The sequence below is a fragment of the Mus caroli genome, chromosome 3 (genome assembly GCF_900094665.2).
Source record: "Mus caroli chromosome 3, CAROLI_EIJ_v1.1, whole genome shotgun sequence".
Taxonomy (NCBI): Eukaryota; Metazoa; Chordata; class Mammalia; order Rodentia; family Muridae; genus Mus; species Mus caroli.
The window spans coordinates 133,159,116-133,168,653 of record NC_034572.1 but is presented as its reverse complement, the minus strand read 5'-3'; the positions used below and the strand labels follow the sequence as shown (position 1 = coordinate 133,168,653).

The following is a 9,538-nucleotide window of genomic DNA, read 5'->3' as shown; positions in this document are numbered from 1 at the left end:
GGGAGAGGAGGAGGGGAGGGGGAGGGGAGAGGAGGATGTATCTGTGACCATCTGTGTGTTTGTGTCATCCCCTCAGTCAAAGGGGAATCATGGTAATTCTGTCATGAACTCTTTGGGGCAGAGGGAACACTGCTTTTCTACAGAGAAACGATTTCAACAACTCAGTTTCATTCAGCTCAAAACTTTTATATCCCTGTGCCAGTTCCAGATGAGTTCAACCCAGAGGACAGAAAGAAGGGCTTAGGGATCAACAGAAAAGCAGAGGCCCTCCATGCTTAACATGTAACACTTCAGGGGACAATCTGACATGGTAGTCTCAGTTTGTCTGTCACCAGGTCATGCTTCTACAAACTTGGACGTCCTGCAGGTGAAAGGCTAGCAATGCCCACTTCTGCCCCAAGAAGAATATCCCAAGTTCTGTTTGTCTCCATTATTTTCTGATGACACTTGAGGTTTAGAAAAAAATCTATAGTCATGATGACAGTATAGCTCAGTGATACAACACATGGTAAGGATTACCACATGAGAGGATTAACTTCTATAACCACAGTAAGCAAGAAAGGAGAGAAGAAAGTGTAGAGGAAGGGAGGGAAGAAGGGAGGAAGAGAAGGAGGGAGGAAAAGAAAGAAGGATGGAGGGAGGAAGGGAAGAAAGACTTGTATAGATAGCAAACATTAAGGAACTTTTACTGGGACTTTAAAATCCTGGCAAGAGGACAGTCCTATGTCCCAGGAGAGGAGATAGCCCTGCCTGTGAACAGTGAGCCCTGGAAATCCATGCCCAATAACTAACTTCTGGGCATAAAATACAAAGGAAGGGCAGGGCTGGAGGGCCAGTTGTGGACCTCTAGGGCAGAAAGACAGGGTGGCAGCATAGCTGACTATGGTATACCCTTCTGCACCAGTCAATGTCAATTTTGACTCCAGAACCATCCGACATGCTTTCTGAGTTATCAATACTAAACATATGTGGTGCAAGTTGTAATCTGCAATGCTTTTCTATGCAAATATTAAAAACGCATTTCTCTTTCATGGACCAGTGCACTCTAGGGTTCTGTTCTTTTCCATTTTTTACTTGCTTTTATATCCAGATGAGAGGTTTTAAAGGCATTCTCATTTGCTGCAAATAAAAACTGAAGTGCAAGGGGAATCCTTAGGAGAGCAAGCTGCCTCTCCCACACTCCATTACTTCCTCCACTGTCTGTGGTTACTGGGCATGAACTTAACAAAAGGCTGCCTTAGAAACCAAGGGTGAGAGCCCACCTCGGTAAAAGAATCTATTAACCAAAGCCAAAGCCCATGAGATTTGAAGAAAGGGAAAAACAAAGAGATATCTGACCCTATTTGTGCAGGACAGAATAAAAGCAGCAAAACTGGCTATCAAGGGGTTCCAAACAATGACAGCAGAACAAAAACTCCAAACAAGAGAGTGATTTGCATTAAAGCAAGCATTATTGTGTACTCTGTAATTAATTAATAAATTCACAATTCTTGAGCAATTTTTATTCATAACATACTCCTGGCATGTAAAACCTAAGATTCATATGCATGCATATGCTTGTGTATGTATAGATATCCATGGCTTTATAGTAGAGAGGATATTGTACACACAAACCCATATTAAAGTCACATTAAGGTGACTTTCAAAGTACACATTGGAAAGATATATGCTGAATTTTTATTAGTTTGTACATATGTATGTGTATGTGTACATGTGTGTGCACGCATGCGTGTGCCTTTGATATGTATGTCAAGGTGGGCTCAAGTTGCTTCTCTCCATCTGTAGATCCAGGAGATCAAACTCAGGCCATCAGATTTGGTGGCAAATGCTCTTATATGAGAGCCACCTCTTCAGTCCAGGCTACACTTTTCATTTGTTTATATTTTTGTTTGTTTATGGTTGAAACAGGTTCTCATGTATCCCAGACTGGCCTCAAATCCACTAAGATACATCCTTAGTCCTACAAAGATTTATTTTGTTTGTTTTGTTTTTGTTTTTTATTAGACACTAAATATAGTGTCTCAGGTCACAAAAGGCAACAAAACAAAGCAGACCTCTTGTAAGAATCGCATGGCCAAGAGCTTAAAAACCCTTCAATGAAAAAAATATCATCTTTATTTTGAGCAAGTTGAATGACCTCCCAGCCTACAGCTGCTCGGACACGCGCTGTGACTGCAGTTTCCAGTTTGTACAGAAGTTTCTGCCCATTGCCAGCAAGTCAGGGCAGCAGTGCCTCAAGCCAACATTGAAATTTGTGGTGTTTGGGCATGATACCCTGTTGTTGTCACAAGTTCTACAACGCTCACAGCTGCTGTTTGACTCCTGTGCAGCAAACAAGATTTGGCACACATGAGAGCACATATATCATATACCATTCGGTTTGTGATCTATGTTAAAAATTAAAGTGAGGTTTGTTTTCGTTCATTTTGTATTTCATTCAAAATAAAACCTTTGGTTTGTTATTGCGAGTCTACTTCATTCCTCCTCAGCACCCTAATTTACATTTATCCAATCAAAGAAATCACAGCATGAGTGCTTTTATAAAAAAAGATACTTCATCCAACACTATCCTGGCCCACATTGGTGCTTTCTGAATACATGTGACAGGAAAGAGGTGAGCATGCTGAAACCCCAAATAAAATTGCTCTTTCCCTGTTGTATGACCTTCTCCTCCTGACTGGCCTGTCCACCACTGGAGGTGACCTGTAAATTAGCAGGGCAGTGCACCAAGCTCTACAGTTAGTGGACAGCCTCAGCTGCTACAGTATCTGTTGGAGGGGATGGCTGGGATCAGTGCTGTTAGGATTGATCAAAATTCAGTCCATTGTCCTGCTCTGGGCCTACATTGAAAGTGAGATATTTTATTCAGCAATTTTCCATCTCATGGTGACACATGGGATTTGTGATGGGTGATGGACAGGTGGATGATCAAGTTGTTTTCGAGATAAGAAGTGCTTAGCAGAAGAGTTATGGAGCAAAGCAGCCAATAACGCCGCCATCTACAAGACTAATGGGCAGTGCTGACAGACCTATAAGCACAGCAGGGAGCACACTTGGCTCTCTTCCCTGTCATGGGGTATATTCCCTCTGCATTGGCAGTGGGCAGGGCAATGCCTGTCATAGAATTCGTTTGGAATCTCAAAGGTAAGATCACCTTGCACAAATGTGAAAAGCTGGCTTAGACTGCACTGCCAGCTCTGTGGATAGCAACACTCCAGTAAAGCACCTGTCGTCAGAAAACAAGAGAAATATGAGAAATTCTTAGGGTATAGAGACATCGACTTGTTTAGGTACTCATTTCAACAAGAGTACTTCTTTAAAAAGACAGAGCCTCCATTTTCTCTCAAGCCCTTCCATAGGAAACCTGCTGGCTGGCCACATTCATTTGATTTCCTAAATTCAGGGTTGGAACTTGGCTGCTAGAACTCAGCCATAACCAGGCAAGTGAGATGCCTGATTTTATGAGACAGTAATGTTTCCCATGAAATAAATCAGACCTAGAGACAGCTGTTTTGATTTGGAGGCGAACAGCAAAGCGTTCCAGCCAAAAACTTGCGCTTAATGTGTAAGAGCTAAGTGGGGATGTCCCAAACGTGAAACAAAACCAAAACTGAACCAAAATGTGTCCCCCTAAGAATCTGGGAAGACATAAGCAGAGAGAAAGTGAAACCTGCAAGTTCCCTGTTATTTGTTCCTTGTTCAATTAGCATAAACCAACTTCCATCTAGTACATATTTAACAAAGGCAAAATGAGACAGATTTTCTCCTTGTATTGTCTTAAAATTGAGTTAATTTGTAGTTCCTCCATCAGTCACACCTGCTAGTGTGAACATAATTTGGTTGTGGTGTATTACACTTTGCTCAAGTTGTTATTTTATAGCTGTGTTGTGATTTTTCCAAAACTCAGAGGCCCAGGAAACAACTTGCAACTTAGATAATCAAGAAAAACAGTACCTTGTACACACACAGCCCATAGAGTAGAGCCTCTGTATCAGCCACTATGTCAGAACATCATGGTGCTCTTTGGCTGTTTTAGCCCGGGGCATGGACCATTTCACAGGGAGTAAACATTCATAGTAGTCTATCCAAGTACAGCTTCATTGCTGATGAAAAATGAGTAATGGAGCCAGCCCCGGGCTGGCATGTGCTTCTCAGATGCTTCATCAGATCAGCTGGTAGCATTGCTAGGTGCTTTCTGCCTTCGAGAAACCAAGTAAGTAAGGACAGCTCTTACCTACAACTCTAGATTATAGTGAAGCACTGCTAGGGGGAAGGAGGCGGGGCCGGGGGCCGGGGTGGGGGGGCGGGGCGGGGCCGTGCTAAGTGGAATCTTCTCTCTTCCAGCAGACAGAATGTCCTTCCCTCATTTATTCTTCTCCATAAAGATCTAACTGGTTTGACTCATGAGACAAGGAAGGTCTCGCATCTTTGGTGGCCTCTTTCCCAAAAGGTTAGCGGGGTCCAGGCTTTAATGCCCTATCTCTACAGCCAGGACTGGATGGACGTGGGACTCTAATGTTCCTAACTGTAACTTATCTGTGTGAACAGCCTACTTTCCCTGTAGTCCTGAGCATGGTGTCCTAATACAGTGACTCAGAATACTGTAATTAAGGTAGCAGTTCACAGAAATTAAAACCTTAAGCTGTGGGAGTGGTAGTATTGCATGGCCAGGGCAGTAAAGTGTTCTGCTAGCTCTAAATATGAATGGAAGAAGAAAGAAGTTACAGTGGTTCACACTCGCTGCTCTCTTGCCTTCAATACCCTGGGACACGGTTTGCACAGAAGACAACAGGAGAGCCTGGGACCCAAGGCCTCAAAGAGGATGGCCCCAGTGAGAGAAACTAAGAAACTACAAATGGCATTTGTTTCTAAATAAAAATACAAAAGATGGGAGTCAGAAAACAAAACAAAACAACCTCAAAGGAACTCTCAAGAGGGGCTGTGGGAGCCTGCAAGCTACCTGAGGTCTCAGACTAGTAAAGACCAGAAAATTTAGGTCACCTGAATGTATGTGACAGTTATAAGCAATTTATTTGTTTAAGCCACTTTTTATTTACATCATTTAATCACAAGAATATATCTGCGAATACACTGAATACCAAGGATTTTACTGTCCCACATGCTGCAAATTGGGATACAAAGCCAAGAATTAATTACCCCATGTTACATAGCTGGCAAGGAGTAAAGAGGGATTAGAAAGATATATAAGCAGGATTGAAATAATATATATGTTCTTTGATTCCTGGACGAAGTCAGTACTATATCACTTGGCATTCCTAAGGCCTATAAACTCTCTTTCACAGAAATAGTCAGGAATGTTCTTTAAGCAGGAATATGAAGTTATTTATATGTAACTGTGTTGAAAAGCTAGAGAAATGCTTTAAGGCTTAGTGACCATGATGTTCAGCCAGAGAGAGGGGGGGGGGATCCTGCCAATAGCCATATGATCTTGGATCTGAATCTTTCCTTAGGACTCTTCAAAAGAGATCCCATCCCTGTCATGGTGTTCACCTTGAAAGTCTGTGATGGGAAACCCTCAGAGAGGCCCTAAGTAAGCCTGAGTCTGACTCCTAACAATAGAAAACTGTTTAAAAGGTGTGTGGTTTAAGCTTCTAACTTTATTAAAATTTTTTGTAATATCTCACTAAGCAATTATTTATGCATCCATTTACCCAATAAAACAATTAGAATCCCCTTCTGGGTCAAAGGTGCAAGCATGCTTAACAATTTCTTTTCCCCATATCTTCCTGCTTTGCATGCTGCCTAAGTTGATGGAGTGGATCTCATAAGAAGCACTTACTTTTTGGTCTGGGGTGGTAGGTACAGTCTTACTGTGTTCTCCATAATACTCTGGCAGATTTAATACTTAGTTGTCTATTGGCAGGGACTGCAAGGTCCAAATCATTTATTATGGTATGTTTAAGAATATTTCTATATTAACAAGTTCTTTTGACATAAGCATTAATGGAGAGCATAATTCAGTCTCAAGGTACCTTAAGGAACATTTATCCTAAATGGCTTTGCCAAGGCCTGCACGCGAGTGATGAACACTTTCCTCTGACGATGCATGGAGCCCAGGACTGTTATGACAGACAAAGGGAAGCCAGGAGACAGAGATATCAACCTCTTCAATTGTTGCTAGGCAGTTTTCCCATCTAGGATGCCCTTTTTATTAATGTATATTTTATTCATCCTCTTTTTTCTTCTTCGAGTGTTAAAGAGGAGTAAGAAATTGGTTTAATCATTTTCTGAAAAATCAGCTAAATTCTAATGTTGTTTGATTACACCCAGTTGCAAAAATGTCAAGTGCATTTCCATTTAGAGTGCTTGCTTAAACAGCCGTGCAAGTGGGTGACACCCCAAAACGAGCCTACACTACGAGCAAGTTCTGCATTCTTTTCGACACACACTTGCATTAATCCACTCCCTTATTCTCAAAAGTAATGCATTTTTCCAGCACATCATTCCTTAAATGAGGGCGATCCATCATCACGGGAGATTCACCAGTGAGGCCCATTAATAAAAACAGACAGCTTCAATGTCGTTTCCTTTGGGAAGGCTTGTTCCTTGGGAAAGCAATGTTTGGTTGTTTGTGCCAAAAATCCAACCCAGATGTTTCCACAAGTTCTACTTCCCCTGGTGAGACATTTCCCTGGACTGTAATGCATGGCAGGTCTCATTCCAGGCTTCATTAGGAAGGAGGCTGTTCATCTTAAAATGATCCACTCAACGTAACTGAATGGGACTGTTCTTCCCTCCCCTAAACACTGAGGGATTGAAAATTATTATATTAACTGTAGCAGATATCCTCTTCTCTGATCAGCCCAGCACCATAATGTGATTAAAACCCACGCATACATTACACATATTCAAATGGCTATTTGATTAGTAACAGCACAGTTCAAATGTGGAAAGTAGTACAATTGCAAACTTTTGCCAACTGTTCATCTAATTCTAGAAGTATCTGCAAAGGGGGCTAGAGACAATGGTTAAGAGCATCTGATACTCTTCAGGAGACCAAAATTACAATTTCTAGCACTGATACTACATGGATCATGGCTGCCTGTGGCTCCAGCTCCAAGGGATCCTATACCTTCTTCTGGACTGTGGGCACTTGTACTCACACATGTACACCACGTACATACACATACATACATACATATATACATACCCATACACAAACACACACACACATACACACACATCTTGGTATACATAATTAAAAATAAATATTAAAAATATAACTGGAATTGTTACATTGACCAAGTCTTCATTATTGAGATTACAAAAGAAATGAAAACTCTGTTTTCAGTATTTATTGAAAATTAGCTAAGTGGTGTTTCATTGAATGGAATTATATGACACAATTTTTCTCCTAATACACGCATGGTTTTATTCCTAGTTATGTAACTTTGCCAACCCAGACAGCATTATTTCTTGTACATACTTTAGTCACTAAATCTAGGTATTATGTTTCAGAAGCAGGTTTCCACATAATAAATTCTCCAACAATGAAAGATATATTTATCTGTTTCATGCTTGTTTAACCTATAAAATGATTGAAATGATCATAGCTAACACTGTTGAACAAAATAATATTGGAAATAAAAATTTCAATTATAAATTAGCAAAAATTCAAGTTTGTGCATTTGTGTTTGTGTGTGAGAGTGTGTACATGTGTGTTTGTGTGTATGTGTGAGTATGTGAATGTGTGTGTGTGTGTGAGAGAGAGAGAGAAAGAGAGAGAGAGAGAATACTTAGGAAGGTATAAAGAAAGTGATTAGGACAGATCACTCCTTTTCCTTTTTTCTTGTGATTCTTTGGCAAACAGTTAAGGAAAATCTATTGTGAACATATGTATGGATCCATTATAGCAGTCAGCTTATATGGGTGACCAATAGGGCCAATATTTGAAGCAGAACCCATGAAATTCTGAGTAGAAACTGTGCTGGGTGTTTAATTGCACCATGTTCTGACACATGGGAAGAGTTTTCCAAGGGTCTTACTCTAAACCCAGATTTAAGATCAAGAAGTCATGTGTGTCTATCTCACAAAGAAAGCCTGCAGTGAAGGGGCTGCTGATTCAAGTCAGTTAACCACATCATCACAAAGAACTGTAGTGAGAAAGCAAATGGAGCCTGTAAGGGCTGCGTGTGGAAAAGGAGCATGGCATGAAACAAAGGAGGGAACTGGGAATAGACTAATTTATATGATTAATATTTTTTCTCAAAATTTCATGAAGTTGGCTATGAATTTTATAGTGTCCCAGAGCACTAGAATTCAAATTAACTCGACCTTTGATGGCTCCATCCCCAAAAGTCATGACTAGAGTTAAAAATGTAAAAAATTGCAATAGAGGACACAGCTTCCAAACAACTAGATGAATAAGCAAGCTAAACCATCATAGCTACACAGCAAATAAATGAATTCAGGGATCTGAGTATGTAGAAGAAAAGGCAAGTAATTGGGGTTCACAAAATTCTTTATACTTGGGCAGCTGTTTTACCGCGATGGAACAATGAGAGGAGTGGAAAGGATCCAGAGATAAATTTGTTCAGCCGCAGAGCCACACTGCAGCACAGAGGGAAGGGCAGAGAGTTGTTCCTCTGAGAAGCACCGCGGGCCTGAAAGCCTGAGACTCAAGTTTCAGGACTGAATTCTGAAGAGCAGGTGTAGCCAGTGAAGAGAGCTCTGCAGTGACCTAGAAAGCTGGAGAGTGAGAGCAAATGAAAAGGAGATGATCAACCACTTGTCAGTGTTCATCTGAAGCCTTGCTAAAGAAGGGCATCTTCAGTGGGTTCTTCAAAGCGTTTTAAGTGATTACTGAAAGGTATTTAACTAAGGCTGCATGGAAACCCAGATGGAAGTCAAACAGAGACTATTCTGATGCAGTCCTCCTCACCAAAGGATAAACACTAAAGGGCAGCTCTGTTCTGGATAATAACACTTACTTTAGTGTCTTTCTTCTTTACCAATGTATCTCATTAAAAATGACAATAGTGACTAGAGAAAGGAAGAAGCAATGGACCTTCAGTAAAAGAGAAGAAACAATGGAGTGGATAGCTCTGCGGATGTAATTATCAGGCAGGTGCTTAAAATGAACCAGGAGAAACATGTCTAGAGGAAAAGGCAAGCAGCATGCATGAACACACAGAGAGTTTTAGCAAAGGAGTAAAAAGTGTGTAAACGAAGAGAATGAAAAATAAAGAAGTATAGAGCACAGAATCAGAACTCTCCTACAAAACTGCCATCAGTCACAATAAAAAACAGCGAACTTAAAGATCACTGTCAGCAGAGGTTATCCTTAGAACAAACCGACATGAAAGGCAGGAAAGGGGCCAGAACACCAGAAATCTGTGGGTCATCATCAAAGAGTGCATGCCTGGGTCCCCAAGATCCTAGAACAGACACTTAGAGATTGCTGGTGCTGGAAACCCTGGCCCCTCACTGACACCTACATGGTAGTCAAATGCAACCACTCTACCTTCTTTTTGAATGCTTATTCTACTTTGGGTCTGCTACTTTGCAAACAGGCCTG

General features: G+C 41.0%; 1 long non-coding RNA gene across 1 annotated transcript; it reads left to right on the top strand.

Moving 5' to 3' along the window:
• Nucleotides 1–4,050: 4,050 nt before the first annotated feature.
• LOC110290671 lies at nt 4,051–7,626 on the top strand. Its single transcript, XR_002377488.1, has 3 exons — nt 4,051–4,213; nt 4,348–4,450; nt 5,472–7,626. It is a non-coding gene; the product is annotated as an uncharacterized LOC110290671 (long non-coding RNA).
• Nucleotides 7,627–9,538: the final 1,912 nt, after the last annotated feature.